Source organism: Mastomys coucha, unplaced genomic scaffold, assembly GCF_008632895.1.
Source record: "Mastomys coucha isolate ucsf_1 unplaced genomic scaffold, UCSF_Mcou_1 pScaffold5, whole genome shotgun sequence".
Lineage (NCBI taxonomy): Eukaryota > Metazoa > Chordata > Mammalia > Rodentia > Muridae > Mastomys > Mastomys coucha.
Window position 1 is genome coordinate 107,260,040 of NW_022196911.1, and position 24,214 is coordinate 107,284,253.

Sequence of the window (24,214 nt, forward strand, 5' to 3'; positions counted from 1 at the left end):
CAGAAATCCACCTGCCTCTGCCTCCCAAGTGCTGGGATTAAAGGTGTGTGCCACCACCACCTGGCGAAGTCATGTTTCTTTAATGGAAAAGTTTGAGGTGCATCAATAGAGGATATAGTTGGTTTTATTTAGTGTGTAGGGTTGTTTGTGTAAGGAAGATGCTGTGTCTCCTGTATTATCTACTCCTTATGCTATTCTCTTGAGACAATGTCTTTCCCTGGATGTAGGCAGGAGGTCATCAAGTCTCAGGGATCCTCCTGTTTCTACCCTGCCTTTCAGTGCTAGGATCCAAGACCTACCAGCAACCATGATTTGCTTTTCTGTGTTCTAATAACTGAAACATAGATGCTCCTGCTTAAGACCCCATCTTCCCACACAGGATGGAGTTTATGACACAAAGTTCTTGAGCTCAATTAATAATTAATTAATTAATTAATTAACTTGTTTAGCCTACAAAAAAAAAGCCATTCATCCAAGAGCTTGGCTAGTCTTTTTATAGCTGTATTTTCATCTCATCTACAATGACACTGGTCCAAGCAATGGATCCTTTAGGATATTAGGATTTTACTCTGGGAAAGGAATCTGAAAAAAAATGTTATAAGATAAGATCTATTATTCAGTGCTCTGGTCAAAGAACGCAGGATGGTGATTTGCTGTAGAAGAGCTCAGTAGCTCCAGCTGGCTAGCACCTAAAAGACACAGTTCGCCATTTCTAGGTAGCTCATTTAGTAGGGAACGTAATTTTTAACTTTCATCTCTCTAGAATTGTATTTTGAGTTATATTTACAGGTGACGCCATGAAAGACTTCCTGGGTTTGCAACTGGAATTTGAAAATTTTCCCTACTATTACATACTACTAGCCTAACTTTTGTTTGGACCAGAAATGATCCAACTTGCAAGTTGGTGCAAGGAGAATGTGGTGATTAATTGACTCAAATGAGCTAAGACTTATAAGTTACTCATTTTTATATTTAGGCTTTCTGGGAAAAGCAGATTGTTTCGTTTACTCATGACGAAACTTTTATTAGTAATGATGTTGAGGTGAAGATAAGATGTACTAGTTTGTTCTAGGGTTTTACATGGTAAAGAATATTCAGAGCAACAAGTAAGAGCATAGTAAATGGTCTAGACAGGACACACGGACCCAAAGAAAACCAGAAAGAATCAAAATGCAGTGTGTCTTGTGTTCATGAAAATTAATAACATTGGATCTTGGGATACTGTTTCTCTACTTTGAGTTGATGTAGACAGAATATGTCTGTAGCTTTCCTGCACAGATGTGTCAGCTCATGCTTGTTGTTTGTAAATGTAAATAGAGGGCACTGCTTCTTGAATTGTGTGTGGAATTTGGCTGTTATCCACTGGGTCAGCTTGTAAAAAAAAAAAAAAAAAAAACAAAAAAACAAGAACACAGAATAAGCAGAGCTAGCAGGCTAGGAGTAGCACATTGTGTCCCAGGAATAGTGTGTTCAATTACAATGTCTTGCATGCTTGAGTATATATAAAATTGATGTCTGTTTATTGTATAAAGTTCTACCCTGATAATTGCTATATCGTGAGTGTAATTTTGTGGCCCTGCTATTTATGCATCAAAATAATAATGTTTAGTAATCATTTTGCTATTCTGTAGGCAAAATGCTATTTTCCCAAGGTGAGCAAATGTCACTTCCTTTTCTCCTAAACCCATGTGCAGTGACTCACTCTGTTGGTTACTGGAAGGGTTTTAGATTGCCCTTTCAGTTCCTAGCTTCGGTAGGGTCAAATGTTTGTAAATGTTGAGATGAAAAGCACAGTGCTTGGGATGATACAAAGTTTTATAGGGAACATATTTTTTTTCTGTTACAAATTGAGAGAAGAATTATCTGCCTGACCATGAACAGTCTATTTGCTTTTGGATCCATGAAACATTCAGCATGGTTGGATTGTAGGTTCTTGGTGTAAGGACACAAGCAGAGTTAAAAGAGTCTGATATACAAATAGTTAAATAGTAGTGTCTGCTTTCTCTGTGTGGATGCAGAGCCAACTTGAAATTGCTGATTCTATCTGACATTAGTCCCTGATGATATAAAGCAAACAGTTGGATGGACCAGTTAGATGAAGAGGAAGAAGGCAATGTATAAAGATAAGGATTGTTGATGCTATTAAGACATTAGTAAATCTACATTGTTCTCTCATGGCTTTAAAGACTTCAGCTTGATAATGAAGGTGTTCACCAGGTAGAGATGGAGGCATAGGAGGGTGATTAGTAGGATCTGTTGACACACACCAAGACTGTGCTTCAGTGAAGCAGTTACAATCTGCAAACTTGCCACAGTCTCATGTCCTACGGTGACCCATTGATGCAGGAAGAATTAAACTATTGGTTTTCTTTTACCTTGCATATGAGAAGTAATATATTTTCTGTAAGCTCAATAACTGTGAAGTGTGCAGAAAAAAAATTCTGAGCCTTTTGAGCCTCTACTACCTAAGTTTGCATACAGCCAAGTTCAGAATTAAAAAGCAAATGAATGATTCATAGCTTTTGACATTAAGGAGTTGACTAGATGGTAGCAGTGCCATTCTGTGCTTGACTATAAATGAGAGGAATGCAAACTAACAAAACCTGAAATTATTAAATTTCTAAGGAGGTTCCAGAGATCCATCCTGTTTATCTGATCTTAGATTATTTTCATTTTCAAAGATGAAATGCTGGGGTATGAATTCATCTTAGATAATTAAATGGGCTTGAGGTTTGTAGGATTGCCCTATCTCTTGCCAGCTGATGGAATCTTGGAGAGCAACCCAGCAGCTCCATTAGCCACGATGTTTGGAAAGCCACCATTTACTTCCCCACCATGTTTATACAATTTATATCTATTTTAATCAATGAAAGCAACAAAGTTATACAGAAAACATTATCAAAATTCCTTAACAATTAATAACGGAAACATAAGGATAGGAGGTAGAAGATGAACTCTCAAAATAAGATGTCAAATCCACACACTGCAAATGGCAAAAAAGATAGAAAGGAAGAAATCGTTAGTCTGGTCCATATTTCAGAAAGTACTGATAAAATCACAAAAGAGAGCTTACCTTGGGGCAGTGGTATCATGTAGTGGCGTCTGTTCACATCACAGTGGATGAGAAGGCAGAATATGGCAGGAGACAGGACCAGAGTAGGCTATTACCTGCAAAGACCAAGTAACCTATTTCTACCAGCTGGGCGTCATCTAGATTTCACAACCTCTCAAAATAATGCTATCAGCCAGGAAATGGTTGGTGAAAACATTAGCCAATAAGGGACATTCCGTTTTCAAATCATAGCGCATACCAAACATTAAATAGTTCATACCCTCCAAAGAAATTAAAAGCAAAAATAAAACAATTAGATCAGAAAGAGAAAAGGTACATCTGTATTTTACCGAGTAGATACAACCTCTGATGTACCAGAACAGGGCTTGTCATTTACACCAAAAGCTAATAACCACAAAAAACAAACAAACAAATAAAATCTTCAATAACACAAATCAATGAGATTTTTGCCCCACTGAGCAAAGATAATATCCAGTCAAAAGGAAATAATATTCATTGATGTGGAAAAATCTGCTGTTCCTTGTGTTCTTAATGACGAGTGCCAACCTGATGGGCTGGATATCAAATATTGTCCTGTAACAGTCTTTGTGGGAAAAGAAATGCATACAAAAGTTAGATGCAGCAATGGTTGGTAAGTTGCTTCCCTTAGAGTCAAAAGTTTCTCCCTGATCCAACCCAGTGCTAATAGCACTTGAATATTACTTGAAAGTTGTTGGTTCTGGGTTTTTACCTTAAGATTTTCATGAGAGAATAAAGATAGATATTACTTTGTTTCTTTATATGACAACTAGCTACTGGAGAATACCAGTGGCGTGCAGCCAGCCTGCTAACATTTTGCCTGCCTCTGAGCACATGAATCTTCTAGTTATGTCCCAGAGTGTATTATCCATGAAGTCAGATTGATGTTTTCTCAGCCTGTCTCAAAACAAAAGCCAACGGCCTACAAAAGAGAAAACACAGTTTTAGTGAAAGACTTTCAGACTGTCAGAAAGCTATAGCACCTAGGAGAGCAAGCAGCGGAGGATCCCAACTGGTTGTTAAAGCAGTTACACTTACACACCTAGGAAGCGTGGGATCCCAACTGTTGTTAAAGCAGTTACACTTACACACCTAGGAAGCGTGGGATCCCAACTGTTGTTAAAGCAGTTACACTTACATACCTAGGAAGCGTGGGATCCCAACTGTTGTTAAAGCAGTTACACTTACACACCTAGGAAGCGTGGGATCCCAACTGTTGTTAAAGCAGTTACACTTACACACCTAGGAAGCGTGGGATCCCAACTGTTGTTAAAGCAGTTACACTTACACACCTAGGAAGTGTGGGATCCAACTGTTGTTAAAACAGTTACACTTACACACCTAGGAGAGGAAGCAGTGTGGGATCCAACTGTTGTTAAAGCAGTTACACTTACATGACCACCTCAGGCGAGAGTAAGGATGTTTATATTTTCAGTTGAAAAAACAATTATTATTGGAAGAGGCACTGGATTGTCTACCCTGAAAATCATTAGTTCAGTGCTTTTAAAGATGGCACAACCTCTGAGGTTCTAATAAACTTCTTTGTCATTTCCTTTTACGTCATCCCGGCTTTTAAACTAAAGATCAGTTCCTTTAGTGGCATAGTGGCATTCTCTTTTGGTCCATCTTCAGTTCATTGCTGTTTTGATCCCTACTGAAAATAACCAGCCTCATTTGCGGTGGCATGTTGGAGCTTTGGAAGTTCTTTAACACTGATGGGCACATTTTCAGAGCTTTTAAAATTAGCACTGTGACATTTTCATATGTACAGATACTATTTTTTTTTTAATTACAGCCATTCCCTTTAGCTCTCTCTTGTCCCTCTCTTTCTCAGTCTCCACTAGCCCCCTTCCAAGTCTCATGTGTGTTATCCAGTTAATTATTTTCATTAGGGCTGCTCAGAGGAACATGGGGGATGGGTTGCTTATAGGAGCATGAACAATGTAACAGCAGCTACACTACTGAAGAAAATGTCTTCATCCCAAGAAGACATTATCAGTCTCTAGACCCTCAAGTAGGGCTATGGTCTAGTAAGCCCTGTCTCTACTAGTAATCATTAACTTGACACATTTCATCTCAAAACAGCTCTTAGTGTTAGAATTCTTACTTCAGTGCTGGAAACACTAGTGATCATATTAATTAAATGATGTGATGGTATATCATAGAGCCAGGAGCCCAAATTACAGTGCCTTTCCTCTTCTGTTAATTTCTGCACTAAAGAACTCTTACCGGCAAACAGGTGCTTTTTGTTGTGGTCTTTGAATGTTGTTTAGAATCAGACAGAATGGAGTATGGTCTACACTCCTTGTTTATAAGCTGTCTAATTTAGTCATTCTCAGTGTAAAGCAGTATTTTAAACTCTTTAAGGAACTTGTAAAAAATTCAGATTCTTAGGCTCTATAGCCTGGTCATCCACAATTCTGGGGATCAGAGATTGGCACATCTGTTTAACTAACCCCCAGAGGAGTCAGGGAACCCCAGTGTCAGAACCCCAGTTTCGACTCCCACATCTTAGGCTGCATTTTCCTACCCCCTGTGCAGAGTGTTGAGCCCAGCACCTGACAGCAGTGCAGGGTAAATGCAGTCTAGCATCTTTTATTTTATTTTATATTTTTTTGCATTTTGCCTGCCCAACAGTGTTCCCACACCCTAGAGGTGGGGCAAAATGCAGGACCACACACACACACACACACACATACACACACACACACACACACACACACACAAATAAAATAAGCCAATTTATGCTTCTGGTTCCTTCCTTCCCTCCTTCCTTCCCTCCTTTCTTTCCTGCTTTCTTTTGTCCTCCCTTCCTTCCTTCCTTCTTTCCTTCCTTCCTCTCTCTCTCTCTCTCTCTCTCTTTCTTTCTTCCTTCCTTTCTTTCTTTCTGACTCATCTCTGTGGATCTACAAAGGCATCGAATGGCTGTTAAATGCCAACCACACATCAGATTTTGTGCTGTTTGCTAAGGGCCATGTCATGTCATTTATGTGCCCCTTTTAATGGCAGGGATTCCATAACATAAGCTGGAGGTTGGAAGCTAAACCAACTGGTTATCTACATTTTGTTTCAGAATTGAGTCATGTATAATTTAAGTGGTAGTTTTTTGATGACTGGAAATAAGAGCACTTTTATGTTTTGTTGTTGTTCTGGCTTCTACTATTGAACAAGAAACAACATTCTAAGTCCCTCCTGCCACATCATTTTGTTATTTAATTCAGTAGTCCTCTAAAGTGACTCGGGAAGATAGTGTCTGAATTCCTGAAGCATAAAACTACAGGGCTTCCACGACTTTGGTACACTACAACCTGAGGGCATACTATTAAGTAAGTTTAACTTGCTTGGAGTGAGGGAAAATATTTAGCCATAAACTAGGCTTTCAACTGCATGTTACAATTCTTTCTAATCTCTGTTTATTAAATCTATGTGTAGATAAAGAGATCTTACTAAAGCTTACTACTCCAATATTTATGGAGAACACAGCTCTGAATGATTTGAATCTACACTTAACATTATATTGGAGACAAAGGAGAATATGACACCACTGCGTTAACACTAGAAACACCTGTGCCTGCCCCTCTGCGTCTAGTGCTAGATTCTGCCCTGCCTGCCGCTTTAGTGGAAAAGACCTTGAGAGGGAAACTGGTTGAAACTACTTCTGCCTGACCTGGGCTGGCTGGTTCACTGTACCCAAAGAATGCTGCCCCGATACTTACTGGAGCATTTAGCCTTTAGACTCCACTTAGAATGTAATCACTTACTTATCTTCCTGTCAAAGAATCTGTGCTGGTGAAATGGGGCAGGCAATCTGGGCTGAGCCTGTTTTGTCTGCTTGTGTGCAAAGGGTTCGTGGAGAAAGGCTGATGATGGCAGTGATTTCAGGACTGAATGGGGAAATTGTTCTGAGGGACCGTTTTCCCCCTTTAAAGAAAGTTCTACAGGCCTGAAAGCTCTGAGAAAAAGGAAAGGTCCATCACTGTTTATTCTCTCACAGGCCTTCGGTGACTAGGAAAATAGATCATCGTTGTTGCTTGTTGGCTCAATGGAATTGGACACAAATACTTAAGAAAATTGAGGTCAATGAAGCGCTAAGACTTCATTCATTTCCTCGGGTACTTTTTTTTTTTTTTTTTGCTGGCTTGAAATCTGCCTTACAGCCCTATGGACTAACCATACCATGTATTGGGTGTGTTCATCTAACATTTTAAAAGATAAATTGTCTTCATTCTTAGGATTTCATACAAATGCCAGGAAATCTTCTAGCCACCTACTCTTTTGACCCTTCTTGACCCTTTGCAACTTCTCCCACTTGTCTTTTTATTGTTGAGACAGGACCAATGATGACACTATGTAGCTCTGGCCGCCTGGAACATGCTATGTGCAGCATGCTGACCTGAAATTCACAGATATCTACCTTATTGTTGGTCAAAACACCCATAAGCACAAAATAAAAAGAAAACAAATATCAAATAAGGTCAGATACACAAAAGTAAAACCCAAATGTGTGGTAAAACTTCTTTTCCTACCTTTGGCTTATTATTTTTTTTTTGAAGGAAAGTAGTTTTTCAGTACTTCTCACAGCTAACTGAATCTGATTAGCAGTCAATGAGCCATCTTCATTTTGGTGGTTAACAAAATGGAAGAACATGGACAGAGCAAATGAAAATGGAGACTCAAAGGAATTCATGAGAACACAAGGAACATAGAACTTTCTCTTAAATAGTTCTCCTATAAAGAAAGAGAAAAATTATGATTTGAGTGTTGATTTTCTTCCATAACTCTCCACACAGCCAGCATTATGAAGTTTACTCTTTATTTTCCATCAACAGCCTAAAGAGAAATGACAATAATAACATTTGCATTTGCTTAAGGCTTTGGAAATCATCAAACCAAGTTTCTAGGAATGCTGCATGGACTACCTCACTCAAGCAAGTTTTGTTGGACAAGGCTGGATTTGGGACCTAGTTTTCACAGGTGCAAAAGTAAACAATGAGGGAGCTAGGATAGGATTTTTCTGCGAGATATAGCATCCACAGGGATTAGTCTGTAAGTCAGAAGAAATTACAGAAGTTGGAAGAACTTGAGCTGGTCAGAGTCAGTAAAAGTGTTTCGTGACACTACCTTGATGGGAAAAAAAAATGAGCTTCAAAGAATCTGAATGATTGCTACCCTCCAATGCACAGGTTTATTAGTGAAAAGTGACCCAGACCATCAGCTATCACAAAGGTGAGAATGGTAAGATAGATTTTCATAACTTTTGTGATTTAAATTGTTCAGTTGTTAGATTTGATGAGGCTTAAGGTTTTCATGCTACGAACCTCCACAGGTTTTAAAACTTGGGTATGTTTTACAGGAGCACTCTTGAAAGCAACTGCAAACAATGCAGGCAATTTATGTTTCTAATAACATGACATGCTGACTTGGGAGAGTTTAAAAGCAGGAGCTACTGCTTTTTAAATTTTGCATGGACGGGTCATAGGACTTGTCCTCAGAATACAGAGTCATTGAGCATTGTTATAATAGATTTCTTATGATCAGAAAATTAGAGTGGAGAGATGGCTCAGTGGACAATGTGTTTGCTGTGAAAGAAGTACATGTCTTAGGTCAGATTCCTACCCCATCATCTCCCCTCATCACAATAGAAAGATAGAAAGCTTTTCCAAGCTGTCTTAGGACAGCAAGTTGTAAATAAATTGCCCCTGCCTCTCTTGATTCATGTGATCTTTGTCTGTTTTTGCAGTCTATTATGCTTGCACAGAAATTTATAAATGAAAGATTAGCTCTGACCCAGTAAGAAAATAATTTAGAGTCAATTGGGTATTAAATGTGGCATTGATAATTTTAAAAGGCAGATAAATGGTTGGAATTGACTCACCTTTGGAACAAAATTCCTGTGGACTAGCTGAGATCTGTGATTATTTGGTGTTTATAGAATCAGTTGACTTTCAAATGTCTCTGCAAAAACTACACTTCTGTGAGTTTCCTGCATGCGATATTATTTGGCAGGCTATTTGTGGAACTACTCAGGAATAATAAGAAAGCCCCCTGCAAATAACGACTTGGCTCTATCCCTATTTTTAATAATATAATAGTTATACTCTTTGAGAACTTTGCCCAACCTATCTGGACCACACACACTTTCTACTCCTTACTCAAACATCTCTCAGATCCACCTCTTTCTCCCTAAGTCCCATCTTTTATTTTAGATCTTTAAAAAAATATTCCATAGGAGACTATCTCAAAGCAAATAGCCTTGCCTTCTGTCTTTCACAGTCTTTGAGCCCTCTCTCTTCCATATTCCCAGATCCTCAGATGTAGGGGTTGTATGGTAAATGTAGTAATAGAGGAAGGTTTTCCACGGTCAGTTCATTTCTGCATTTTGACCAGTTGTCATTTTCTGTAATGATCTCTATGCTAAAGTGAGAAGATGGCTACATTTATCTGTGAACAGAAGAATAAATAATTTAGCATTCAATTAGAGTTTACACTGGTTTAGGAATATGACAGTATTATCTAGCTCTCGTGGCCTTGACATTCATGGGTATTTGATGAAGTTTAAAGTGCCAGGCATTACTCCTAGGATATAAATGCCACTATTATACTTTTTAGAATCTTACCATACCACTCACTGTTGTGGCTCATGGGTGGAACAGCTAAGTAGGATTATTGATTCACTTTCTCCACTGACAGTTTGCACGTAACTTTGTATAGCACTGTGAACACTAGCCCACAAGGCAGAGGACTCCAGGTCAGATTCAGAACAATTCCTTCTAATCCTGTGTTTGATGCATGTGGTGTCTAGCAGTAGGCCTTACTGGAAGGCACAAGTGCAACACCAATGATCTATTTAATTTGGGGGGTTCTTTTGGATACCCCTTATCAAAACTCTAAAGGAGATAGGTTCTATTTCCATTTAAAGAAGGTCTGATCTCTCATTATTAATTGAGAATTTTGTGTATGGCATCTATTGGATGACTTCAATTCAATTTCAGTCAATAACGGCTGTTCATTGTGTGGTACTAAAATAGCGTGCTAGCATGCTTAACCTTGCGTTGCTTATGTAAAAAATGTGATAGTGATCTTGGTAGATAGTATATGAAGTTTCTAAGAAATACACCATAATTTGTGCAAACCAGTGACCTATGTTCTAATATGCAACACTTACTCAAATAAATAATAGCTGTTCCTGTTCATATTACTATCATTACATCAGAACCCATGTTTACATTTCCAGTGCCATATTTTTGAAATGACTCATTCAGTATTCAGGTTTGAGAACTGCTAAGACCTGAAACTTTCCATTAGCTGGGTAAAGTGTCAGGTTTTCTAAGGTACAAGACTGCTACAAGAAAATTTATGTTTTGAATGATAGATAGTATAAATTTGCTGTGCACACAATTTAGGCCAGGAAGACCCTCAACTATACTGTGAATTAAGTCTTGGAACCGGCACACTTTGATATCATGCTGTTGGGGTTATGTTTGACTTGTGCATTCTATGTGACTTCTATTTGAGCAAATGACAGGTAATATTTTGGACTAGATATTTATATATTAGCTTTACCTTTTGGAACGGAGACAAACCTATCTTTGAAGTACACTGTTGCAGAAGAATAGACAACCACAGACAACCAGTGTCAAGCATGTCCTGATGCACACAACATTATCTATTCTGTTTTGAAGCATGTGGCAATTTAATACATCATCATATTCCACAAAATGCTCATTTTGGAGAGATGGCACATGCACATTTAAGTTCTGCATAAAACAAAGGAAGCATTCCTAGGTATTTTATATGTGTTTTCTGCAACTGTGACTGCAGATACAAATACCTATTCGATCTTAATAGAGACATGACCTCACCTGGGGGGGGGAGTATTGCTTTTTTTTTACTCAATTACAATTTCCCCACAAAGGACAGCATCAGTCCCAAGACCTCCGACTGAGCTCAGGCCTCTTCTCTGACACCAGAGGCATGTACCTAGGGGTCTGTACTAAGCATTTTTGGAACAGATAGCTTGTGGGAGCTTTGTTGTTCTTGTGACAACAAAGAACGGACATTCTAGAAACTGAAAATGGAATGAGCGAGCTATTAAAATTTAGTCTGGTGGGCTCCTACAAAGTGGGAGGCATGATGGTGATGGAGAGAGAAACACCTGGAATTTGACTACATGCAGAGCACTGAAAGAGACTCATGGACAGGACTTGGAATTTTCAGTGTAACTTTAATCTCTAACACCTAGAGAGATGGTATACTCAGTAAGCTTCCTGGTGTGGAAGCATAAGAAGGGATTCTCTGGAACCCACACAAAAAGCTATGTGATGAGGTCTCTAACCCAGTGGTATTTGGGAGAAATGAAGAGATAGGTGAATTCCTGATACTCAGTGGAGAAGCAGCCAGGTTAACTGTCTCAGGAAGTAAGGAAGAAAACAATTGAGGAAGACACCCCATGTTGACCTCTGGCTTCAGTGTACACAAGTGCACACAACCACAGAAACATGTACAGCTTCAACTTCCCCCGCCCCTTGCATACACATATACATGTATGTGTCCATGTACACACACACACACACACACACACACACACACACACACAGAGAGAGAGACAGAGACAGAGAGACAGAGAGAGAGAGGGCAGAGAGAGAGAAAGAGAGAAAGAGAGAGAGAGATTTTACAACAATGCTCTTAAGATTGCCCAAGTCTCCTGACCAAAGCCTTTCATTCCTTGTGAGACTAATCTTAGAATGACTTACCAATGACTCCTCACCACCTAAGCTCTCTGTGATTATTTCTCCTATTAACTGATCTAGAGATGAAACCAAATAGGCGTGTTTCCTTTGCCTGCTGATGCCTTTTCAGGGCTCACACCATTTGTCTCCATCATTTCTGTTCAGTATGAAGGGTGTGAATTGCACCCTTGGGAAAGTGTGACTCAACAAGCAGCTACTGGAGAGTGGATACCCTGGAAAGCAAAGGCAAACACATCCACAGCTTTTGAGAATGGAGGACCTTCTCTGGAGTGGAAAAGACTAGACATAAAAAATAAGATTAGTCATAAGGAGACATTTAAGTTCAATGTGTATGGATTTTCCATAACTCATGATAGGGGCTTGAGCATGAACTCATTTTATGGAAACATTTTAAGACATTAAGATCAATGATGATTTTGTGTTTGTGGTATCACTCTTTGCAAGATGAGCTTCTTGCAAGTACATCCAGTTCTTGTTAAATTTCATTTCTTTTTCCTTCCTCCCCGTCCCCCCCTCAGGAAAAACAAAACAAAACAACCCTTTAGTTACACCTAGTGCCACATGACATTCTGTAGACCTGTAACTTGTCTTTGTACATGTCCGTCTTATATTTCATTAGCATTCCAAAAACTGGGGATTATAGGAATGTGCTACTGTGCTCAGTTTACATTATAGTTTAAGGGGCACCCTCAAGAATTATTGAGACAAACTAAACTCTCAGCTCACAAGACCCAATTCAGATCTTTTACCAGCACTTGCCCTTGCCTGAGATCTCACATGTTTACCTTAAAATCAGCTACATTTGGAATATATACAACACAGATATTGAATGATTTGTGACTGGCCATGAATCGAATATTTATACCACAGAAACTGGACGCTTTACAAATGAGCCTAGAGTTGTGCCTCAGCTTTAGTACATTGGGTTGGGCTGACCAAGACCTTGAGTTCTGTTGTAAATGTGGCCCTAGCCATAACTCATGAATAAATTGACCATATAACCAGCAGTTCTGGTTGGCACCCATTTCCTTCGTGACTTGGGATCACAACATTTATACCATTTAATCACAATAACAGACTAAATGATTACAATGGATGTAGAAGATAATGAAAGACTTTGGGCATCCTTTCTTTCTGGAAGAAATGAAGTCTGTGTTTGAAGGTCAGCTATGACTACGAGACTTCTCTTTAGTTAGCTGAAGAGCCTGTAGTTGCAAGTCCTGCAAGGCTTGGTTTGCAGTAATTTGGGGACACTGTGAACACAGGAAAGTTGGTAAAGGCTACAAGAAGGTGCATTTCTTATCAGAGTCTGAGGAAGGATTTCCTCTTTAATTATGTAGAATCATCATAAGGCAAGAACAGAGCATATGGGTACCTCTGAGATCCCGATTTCTGAAACTCTACAAATCAAAGCCGTTTGGAAAGGAGGAGGAGGAGGCTCAGATGATAAATTCTTCCGTTAACATCCTCATCATTCATATGATATTTTGGATCATCTCAGGTCACCCCTTGATCTGCCATTCTGCAATTCTTAGAAGGCCTTGCCTAATACTTAGTGTTTGGCAGTGAGGAATACCAGCCAGCTGTCTAAAAAAAAATAAATAAATCATTTAATTTTTTAAATAAAATATCCAACCAGAAGTGCGTGGGGGGGGCACTTCTGTATTTGGTTCTAAAATTAAATGTTGTCTCTCGTCTGAGAGGAAGTAAACATCTCGCCAGTGTCCTCTGCATGCTTTCAGAGGATAAAATTTCTCAGGATAACATAGTTCAGCTCAGTACAGCCTGGTCAAAGGAAAGGAAATGTTTCAGGAAAGAGAACCAGGCTTGAGGATCTTAAGCAGAGGGAATGACGTTTGGGAGGGGCGCCCTGTTTACTGATGAGAACTTTAACCACTTCCTCCATATCCTAGGGTAGCCCAGCAGCTAGAATAACAGGAAGTTCTCAGGCAGGCAAAACATGGCACCTGTGCAGATTGTTTCAATCAGTCACAAGGAACCTCTCAGAGAGGGCTAAGACTGTGTGAAACAGCAACAACTTAAGCATTTTTGCTGGATGTTGAAAATCTAGCTATAGTTAACATTGCTGCCTGTTATTCCTACGAATGTGGCACTGTGTAGCAGTGAAAGGCTTTCTGTTTTGATCTTAGTTTTCTTTAAGGGGCAGTCCACTGGAAGTTTGATTATGCTCCAGACTCTCTCTGTCTCTCTGTCTCTGTCTGTCTGTCTATTTCTCTTTCTCTCTCTTTCCTTCTTTTTTTCTTTTCTGAAGGAGTATCACAAGGGTTGGGAAAGCCTGAGAAGGGAGTGTGATCGGGGTACATGATATGAACTTCCCAAATAATCAATAAAAATATTATGTTGGAGAAAATATAACAAAACATAGAGTTGACCTATAGGTCAATTGGTAGACATCATGTTGGCTTGGTATGAATGAAGCCCTGGGTTCTATTTGTAGGTTCGCATAAACCCAGACTGCTGATGCACAAGGACTGTGGAGGCAGGAGGATTAAAAGTATAAGGTTTAGAAAGAAAAGGAAGTTTAAGATCATCCAAGGCTCCATAGCAAATTTGAGTCCAGCCTGCTGTGCATGAGACCTTGTCTCAAAGGAAACAAAACTTGCTTTAAAAATAGAATTACTTTATACAAATTATGTAGTTTTTATAGTATTACCAGAAGTATAGTTGGCAGTATTTTCAAGATCAATGTGTTTCATTTGCATAACTTTAATTATACCTGATACTTGTCTTCCCATTTCTTCTGCTGTGTAGGTTTTTTTAGTTTACTCCCATTTCCTGTCAATCTCTGCACTACAAAAAATAATTTAGGCCCATCTACCGACCCAACCACCCACACACTCCCTTGTAGGCATTCTTCTCTCTAGTCTTTCCATTAGAATAATTTTACAATGATTCTGACAGCATTTACTTTGCTACTGTTTTAACTATTTTGCATTTACTAAGAGCTATATGAAATATATATATATTATATATTACAATATTATATATATATATATATATATATACATATATATATATATAATTGGTTTGGCATGGTAAGTAAATTAAATGTATATGTTATATATTTTAAGCTGTTTTTTAAAAAAAGGGACCAGACTACACAGTAAATAATTACAATTGTAGATCATTCTAATGCTGATTTATTCAGATAGTTATTTTGGCCTTTGACAAATAGGCATTAAGCACTGACGTTATGTTAATGGATATTTAAATGATTACTTAGTAGAAGATTATGATTAATTTGTACATCAATAATAGGATTATTCTAATGAAAATGAAAATTATGGAATTTATATTTTATAGTTTATCTTACTTTTACATCTATAAAAAGAATCATTACTTAAGAAGTAAGAACAGTATAAAAAGAACCATTGCCTCAGAAATAAGAACAGCATTTTCTAAAAGATATATAACATTAAGAAAACATAGTGAATGAGATTAATCACTTATTTCACAATCATTTGAACAGATGGTTAATAACAGTAGACTCACTAGGAGAATCCAGTGATGGCTCTAACATCAGTGTTGTATTTTTTCCCTATGAGTTTGCAATGAAAACATGAGGGTAAAACAATACCTTCTTATTATTTACCAAAAGCCTTGGTTTTAAAACCATTGATATGCAAGAGTCAGGGTGTGTACTTAATTAAGAAAGTGAATCAATTCAAAACATTTTCAGGCAAATTGTGACTTCTTTCATAGGGTGTGAGGATCCACCCCACTGCCTGAGAAGCTGTTGGCAGCTAATATCTAGCTGGGAGAAATCATTTTCTTCAGAGATGTCACCACTGGATGCTTAACCCTGCATCAACCCACAACTCCACACCAGGCTCATGCAAACAATCCCAGTTAAATTCAGTGGTTCACAAAAACATGAAATAAGGAGGGGAAGTGATGGAAAGAAGAAAGGTTTCAGCATGTGTGAGAGTGCAAAACAGGGTGTGTGCATTCTAACTGATAGACACGTGTCAAATTACCAACCAGTTAATTAATGACAAACAAACAAATCTCTCTTTCCCAGAATAACGAGCTACTCTTCTTTCCTACATGACTTTCCATCCATCCCAGTTATCTACTGCATTTTGCCCTGTAAAAGCTTCATGCCTCCTCTCGCTAACACCTCTCACTCTGCTCCCACTTGTTTGTCATTTAATCATGCTCTGTCTTCAAATTTATGACATTTTTCATCAAGGTCACCAATAGCATTCCACAGTCAAATACCACTTCTCAATGGCAGGGTATCCCTCCCTGTCTGACCAAGATGGCATTCCCTAAGACTGCCAAACTTTCATGGTGTACTATAGCTCCCAGTTTTGCTGTACACAGAAGGGTTCTCTCATTTCCTATTGTGAATCCTCTTCCTTGTTCCAACCTCAAATTGGGTTTTGTCCTAGGCCTCAGTCATTCTTCTCTCTTCTAACTCTTCTGGTTTCTTGTGCCATCTCTTCCATTGTCTGTGACTGCAATTACCAAATGTACAGCAATAAGTCCTAGTCTGAATCTTCCGAACTCCAGACCATTGCATCATCTCCTGGCAAGTCCATTTGTTTGAAGAGTACATACCTATACCTATACCTATACCTATACCTGTACCTATACCTATACCTATACCTATACCTATACCTATACCTATACCTATTCCTATACCTATACCTATACCTACATATCTGTAACCCCAGGTAAAAATCTACAACTGAGTGTCACATGTCAAAATTTCTTGTCTCAAGTCTCAGTGAATTCACCAGAACTGACTTGAAAAAAAATTCAACACCGACTAAATATTCAAAATGATGCTAAGCCTTCATTAAAAAATGAATACTGGATAGTGAGTAAGTGACTCATTCCTTCTCTTATCCCCAAAGTAAAGAAAGCAAAGAAAACCACACATGAGAGCAGTTTCCTGAAGAACATCTAATGTCCTTGGAACCAAGGTTGTTGATAATTTCTCTAGGGTCACCTACTACCTTGCAGCCCATGTGAAATCAAGTTGGGCAAGAGGCTGTTTGCCTTTGGTATAGGGTTACATAGTCAGACAGGGTGTGTGTTTTCACAGAAAACTCTACTGTGACAGTAAGAGAGCCCACACGTAAAAAGACCAGACTTGGATGAAGTTGTACCAGCCCTGAGATGTCAGCAAGAGAGGATTCAGCCTTCTGGGTCAATGCGATGTTTAGGGGGCAGCATGTGGCCACTTGGTAATTTGAGGGATTCTTGTGATTTAACAGGCTCCTAGAGCTGTGATCAAAGACCGAGTTGTAAATGAGCATAGAAAAAGGGTATTTCTCCTAGCTTCTTGTTTTCTGTCAGCCTCTGTTGGCAGGCATCTCGACCATGAGTAGGCATGGGAACCAGTTAAAGAAAGTGTCGATTCAGTCAAGTAACGCTGAGAACTCTGGCTTTTGTCTGTGCTGAATGTGGCCGGAAAGGCAAAACAGAACGGGATTCTGCTGTGGGGTTTCTCATCTCCATGGTGGTAGGTACTGACAGCCTCAGAAGGGGAACAAGAAGAGCACAGAGAAGAGATCATGAGTTCTGTCTGCACAGTCCTGTTGAAGATGAAAAGGCCGCAGGGTTTGGATCTGTAACTAAGGTAAGACCTTACTGTCATGTACAAACTGATCGAAGCCTGGGCTACTTGCTCATTCATCTGTTGTTCCTTTAAGCTCATTCTTTCTATGTAGAAGCTTTTGTTGGGTACTAGCATCATCCGTGGGCTATAATATAATCATGCTTTATTACTACACAGTCTATGGCTGGGATTCTTTTTTCTTTTATATCATCTCTAGGGAGAGCTGAAGCAAACAAACTGAGAAAGCAAGTGCCATTTAGAGATTTCTTAACGGAAGTAACATTCAGAGGAAGGCTAAAAGGGGAGCGACTTCATCAGTAGAATATTAGTATTGCTTATTGACGTGGCTGGTGGGGCAGAAGTAAATCTTTAATTTCCTGTGCAAACAGGCATGAATAAAACAAAGCTGTGCTGTATGTCTTTGTCACCCTCCCACCTACTCCAAGGGACAACGAAGCAATAGGAAGGATGTGAAATTATAAGACAACTCACACTTCTGCACTGTTTTGTCATATTATATCTCCACGACTAAAAATGTGGTCACACATTACTATTAAATGTATGTAAAAAGATTAACTACTCAAATGTCTTTAGTGAAGAGCAATCTCCCCACATGCCAAACATTGAAACATGCTCTTGAGACTAAAAAAAAAAAAAAAAAAAAAAAATCACCAGGCTTTCTACTATTTAATGTTTTTCTTCTATTAATTATTTTATTTCAATTTTCATATCTGAGAGTTACTAAGGAGTAAAATAGCACTCAGGCCATCTCATGTCTGTAATTTTTCATTTCACTTGTAGAAAATACATAATTTGAAAGAATACAGTTGACTGTGTGGAAATTCTAAGGCCGTGTAGGTGCAGCATCATGGATGTGGCCATAAGTATTTTATTTATAGAGAACATGAATCTCTGCCTTTCAAATGTTCCTTTTCCTTCTTTGATTCCTATGAGTCTTTAAGTCACCCTAAGAACTCAGAAAAGGCTGAGACAGTGTCTGCAGAGCCTATGAACCCTTTCCATCCTGTCAGAATTGGCTCCCTATCAGCAGTGACCTTTCCAAGGTTTTCAGCTTCTAACTACCTCCGTCAGAAAAATCTTCAACAGTATCTGTCCCAAGATAGCATATAATCTCTGTTGGTATGGTACCTGGCACACAGGGAGCACAAACTACACAGAGATAACTGTTATTAGCTCCATTTCCTAGAGTAGGGAAATTCTGATGTAGAGTCACTTGATTCAATAGCTAAACTCAGAATGGTATTCAACAAACGGCTCAGGTCCAAGCAACTCCACTTTGTTTGGTATTTGAGAAAAATACCAGCCAATTGTAATTTTGTAATGGGGAAGGTGGAATAAAAGATAAAAAAGGTAATTCCCCTAAAATATATCAACTATTATAAGTTACTGCCTTGGATTTTGCTTGTTGATAGCTGTGTTCCACCCCTGGGCTTTCCTCTGCTGATGAGCCCAGTCTCTGCAGCTTGGGATACAGCTGAGATCAGAGATGGTATGGATGGGCTGGCATGAAGAAGAAACAGGGTCAGGTGGGTTTAGGGTCAGGAAAATTCTCTGCTGTGTATTGATGTAATAAAGATTAATCATTTTATATTCTGATCTCCTAAGTTACACCACATTAAAGCATCCATTATTGAATGAATCTAGCCCAGTGGCATTCTCTATGAGTTTCAGGTGGATGTTTCAGATCAGCCCTTGTTTGACCCAACTACTTAAGCTTAGAGTATGATTTATAAACATTAACAGGATCTCTGTCATTCCACAATGCTATTGGATTTAATTTTTATAATTATTTTTAGGGGGTGAAATAATTAGCCTGGGTTATAAGAAGTCAATGGTTACGATGAGATTCAGATGGGAATCAGTCTGTCCATTGAAATCATTTCTGAATAACTAAAGTAAAGGCACTGTTTGATTTGAGAAATGGTGTATTTGATGTGTCAGATGATAAGAACACAAGAAATCCCTCACATTGTACAGATAAATAAAAATCAGAATTTTGCTCATTTACAAGATGCAGTATTCCTAGCCTCATAGGGGATCAGGGGCTCCTAGAGTTCCCAAGTTACTGACCCAGAATCGTCTTTAGCTCTCGAGCATTTCATAGGGCATTATGTTTGTTTTGACCTGTTTAAGACAGTCTCTTTATACAGCCACAGCTAAACTAGAACCCACAACGTAGACCATAATGGCCTTGAATTTTTAACAATCCTTCTGCCTCTGTTCTCCAATTATTGTGATAATTAGTGTGGGCTACCATGTATAGCTTTGTAAGTTTTCCTTAATGGTCTCTCAAAATCTCTAATTACATGTGACCTATTTCTATCCCTATTGTTGATTTGTTTTAAAGATTTGAGCTCCAGGCAGATCAAAAATAAAAATGAAAACAACTCAACTAAACCATAAATGTCAACAGTGATCAAGCACAAAGATCGCAAGCAGACATGAAAGGAGATAACTTTTCCTGGTGATGTAACAGCAAAGCTCATACTTTTCCTTTTAAATCAAAAGGTTCACAAGCTTGGATCCTAAAGAACTGGTGGAGTTTTTTTGACATTGTTTCATTTTCATCCTTTTGGGCATCCATTCACCATTGAACAATCTTCTAATACTGGAGCAAATACTGTGTGTTTGTGAACAACAACCTCTTACTAGCCTCTTACTGTTGTTAAAAGAGAATGTCAGAGTTGTCTAGCCCAACTCCTTAACAAATGCAGGAAATTCCTTCCCAAATCCTTTGATTACACAAATTTCAAACAAATAGGCCCAGCATGGTGTCTATTGTTAAAAATATTAGTGGCAAAACATTCTTGTTGATATGGGTATTAAATTTGTAACCTTGTAAATTCAGTAGGCAGTTCTTAGTCAGACTAGCATCACAAACATCTGTATGTGTTGCATCAATATATGGATTTGCCATTTCTACATGCAAGGTACCAGCTACTTGGAGCAGAGTCATGGTTTTATTATCTCAGAAAATCTAGATCACCAAATTGAGAGCTGAGTTGATATGTGTTGGGTAATTTTTCCTTAGAAAACACAAGGAAAGGACTAATGTGCCTCAATATATCATCTACAGACCAAAGAAAGAGTTTCCCTTCAAGTCTAGAACAGTGAACCTATGAGATTTTTTTTGTAGTTACTTATAGGAACATGGGCGACTCAAAGGGCAGCAATGCTACTGAGGTACTTTAAGCAATTGACGGGCAGTTCCTCTACCCAGAAAACCCACCTTAATCAATTGCCACATCATAAACAGAGATCACTGAATCTGAATAAGGAGAGAGACTGGTGAAGATCTCATGACCCTCCCTGCTCCTTCTGTAGGGAATGCCAATAACCATGATCTTAAGAGATGTTTTCTGGGTGCTGACAGCCATTCAGCTCCAAGACAGCAATGGGCACTTCCAACCTAGAAAACTGTTTTACTATGATGCTCGATAAAGATTTTGAATACAAGAGTATATATCTTCAATAGTTTCTCCTTCAATAATTCTTGTATTGTTTCCTACTTTCATCTCTAAAGTTACCAAGACCTGTCTTAAAATAGACAATACCACCAATAGACCTTTATGTGTAAAATATCTCCACTAAGACAACTTTTCATTATTTTCCCTGGAAATTCCTTACTGATCCAAGAATTTGATCTTTCTCTGTTTGTTGAATAGTTAGTGGCCTTGACTCTTCTGGGAAGGATGCTTGTTTTTCCTCTACATTTCCCTTTGCCCATGTCTCATCGTTTGTTTGCTCTATTCTGGATTTAACTCAGATGACCATTTAGAAACTAGCTCCTTTAATATTTCCCTGCCTGTGACCTCCAATTCTTACAGTTGAGGCCATTTGATCTCATATGTGGCCCTCTCAGCTCCTGGGTCTGAGCAGAGGTATCCCAAGAATCTTATTGGCAAGACTCTGTAGCATATTTCTATGGATACAACCAACAGTCCCTGAAGCTAATTCTGTCCTGAGTCTAAGACTAAATGATAGGAATAGGTGTCTAAAGACAACTCAACAATAATTTCTCTTCTAACAACTTTTTATCTCATAAGAGCTTAAAGCTGTGGTGACCCCACAGAAGGATGTGTGTGTCTCAGTGGTAAAGTTCCTCATAGCACAAAACTTAAGCAATGGGATGAAATGCGTTCTTTATAGTCCTTTTCTCTCGATAGTTCCTGTTGATCCCGGAAAGCCTAGCAAGCCAGTTAAACATTTCTATATCTGAGGAAGAGGATGATATTGATGCCTGGTTCTCAGGGCTATTTGGAGAATTAAGCATATCCGGGTCATGAAGTGTCTGACACGTAAGAAGTTCTTCTCTAGCTAAAGATTGTGTCATACTCCTAGATGTTACATACGTGGAAATCCTAGACTCAACTGCACACCTAGGACCTGTGATATGTAATGCTTGCAGGCTTTGATCTTCAGAAGATGTGTAGAGAGTTCTCTAAATTCCTTAACTATATGTTCTTTCCTTTTCCATTAAGCTAACTAAAGACCTGTCAGTTTTTGTTCTGTAATATTTTTTTCCAAGAAGGTACATGAATTTTCTGTCTTTCAATATCTAAATTTTCTGCATGCCCAGTGAATATCCTTCAATGTACATTTTCAAATTCTAGGCATTACCTTTCAGTGTGATGGCCATTATAACATCCATGAATCCAAGTGCTTCATATCTGTAACTCAGAAAAGCATTACTTACTTCTAACAAGAGTACTCCTTCCCCACCCCAGTATGCTCAGCTCTCTAAACCCACATGCAAGATGCCATGAAAACCTTGTGTCATAACCAGTGGTTGATCAACCTCAGCAGTGAATTCTCAAAGACAGACTCAGATGGTTGCCTTCTTTCTATATGCTTTAAAGACATTGTCTTTGGAGATGGTGGAAATGTCTCTCTTCAGGTTATAACCAAACCTCCAGCTTTATTTGTTTATTTCAATTGACAAATAACAATTCTCCCCCCCAACTCTCTCTCTCTCTCTCTCTCTCTCTCTCTCTCTCTCTCTCTCACACACACACACACACACACACACACACACACACACACACACTGTGGAAGAGCAAATTTTCCCGTAAGTTTTGTGATAAGAGCATTTAAAATCCATTTCTTGGCATACATTGCTTACCATAGACACCACATTGTATAGTAGGTTCATAGACTGCATCCTTTTCTCCTAACTGAACTTTTGCATGTGCATCATGTGCACATTGAGGTGCATATGTTTCTGATGGTGTTGCATGTGTATGTGGGGGTCAAGATCTGGTATCTTCCTCTAGTAGTCTCCATGTTTTACTCTGAGACAGCATCTCTCAATGAAGTCAGAGCTCACCAAGTTGGCTAGGCTGGCTAGCCCATGAGCTGCAGGAATCTACCTGTCTCTGCCTCCCAAGGCCTGGGATTATAAGTGTGTGCTGCTACTCCTGGCTTTTATTGTGAGTACTAGGAATTTGAGCTCAACCCTTTATGTTGGCACCAAGGGCTCTATGACTGAAACATTTAGCCAACCTCATTAAGTAAACTTTTGTGTCACTTGACCTACATAATCTTAGGAATTCTTCTGTCTCTAATTTTGTTTGACAGTGTCTCCTCAGTTATTTGTTAGGGTATAAATTTGTTTTTATTTAAATGATCCTAGGCTGAAACTGACAGAGAAAACTCTTTGATTTGGGGGTCAAGCTTCTATAACCCCATCTTTTCTGTATCTAATAATTCCAACTAAAGCATTATTAAATATAGCTAGAAAGTATACAATAAAATGTGAGAATGTGTTAGTTGAAACTCACAAGTAAAGACAAAGGAACCAGAGGCTTGATAGCCCGGGAACCTAGGATAAAATTAAACATGACTGACAAAGAAATGGTCAATGAAATGATTCCTAATGATATTCTACTATACTCATACACTAGAACATACTATTAATCATCACCAGAGAGGCTAGATCTAGCAACTGATGGGAGTAGATGCAGATATCCACAGCCATCAAAGATTAAGTGGAGCTCAGGGTACGCCAAGGAAGAAGGGGAGAAAGGATTGTATGAACCAGAGAGGTTGAATACATTCAAAGAACATGTCCCATGGAATCCACCAAGAAGAGCTCACAGGAGTTAACACAAATTGAACCAACAACCAAGGAGCCTATAAGGGTCTGAGCCAAGTATTATGCATATATGTTATGGTTGTTTAGTCTTCTTATTGGAGTTATAACAGTGGAAGTGTGGGGTGGGTATCTCTGACTCTTTTGCCTGTTTTGGGGGACCCTTTTCCTCCTGCCACGTTGTCTCATTCAGCCTTGATATGAGGGTATGTGCCAAGGCTTAGTGTGACATGTTATACAAACATTCTATGTATGATTGATTTTCTAGGAGGCCTGCTGTTTTCTGAAGGGAAATGGAGGAGTATATGTGAAGAGATGGGAGAAAGGGGAAGGGACTAGGAGGACTGAAGCAAGGAGAAACTGTGTTTGGGATGTAATGTATGACAGAAAATAAAAAATGGTAAAAAATGAACCAGTTTTGCATCCTACATACCTAAACATACACATCCACATCCACACACACACACACACACACACACACACACACACATGCGCGTGTTATGCATGGATATGTGCATGTCATACATATACAAACACATCATGCACTCATATTCATACACACACACATGCATACATGTTGCTCACTCATACCTACACATAATACCCATATCATACACACATAAATGCATATATACACATATACACACATCACACACATACACATTTATACA

General features: G+C 38.8%; 1 protein-coding gene across 1 annotated transcript in view; it reads left to right on the forward strand.

Annotated features, from left to right (window-relative positions):
- Positions 1-17,375: 17,375 nt before the first annotated feature.
- Positions 17,376-24,214, forward strand: part of Kcnj16 (potassium inwardly rectifying channel subfamily J member 16) — a 28,340-nt gene continuing 21,501 nt past the window's right edge. The window contains exon 1 of the mRNA XM_031351777.1: positions 17,376-17,452. The gene's annotated coding sequence lies outside the window, so the exon portion shown is untranslated. The remainder of the gene's footprint in view (positions 17,453-24,214) is intronic.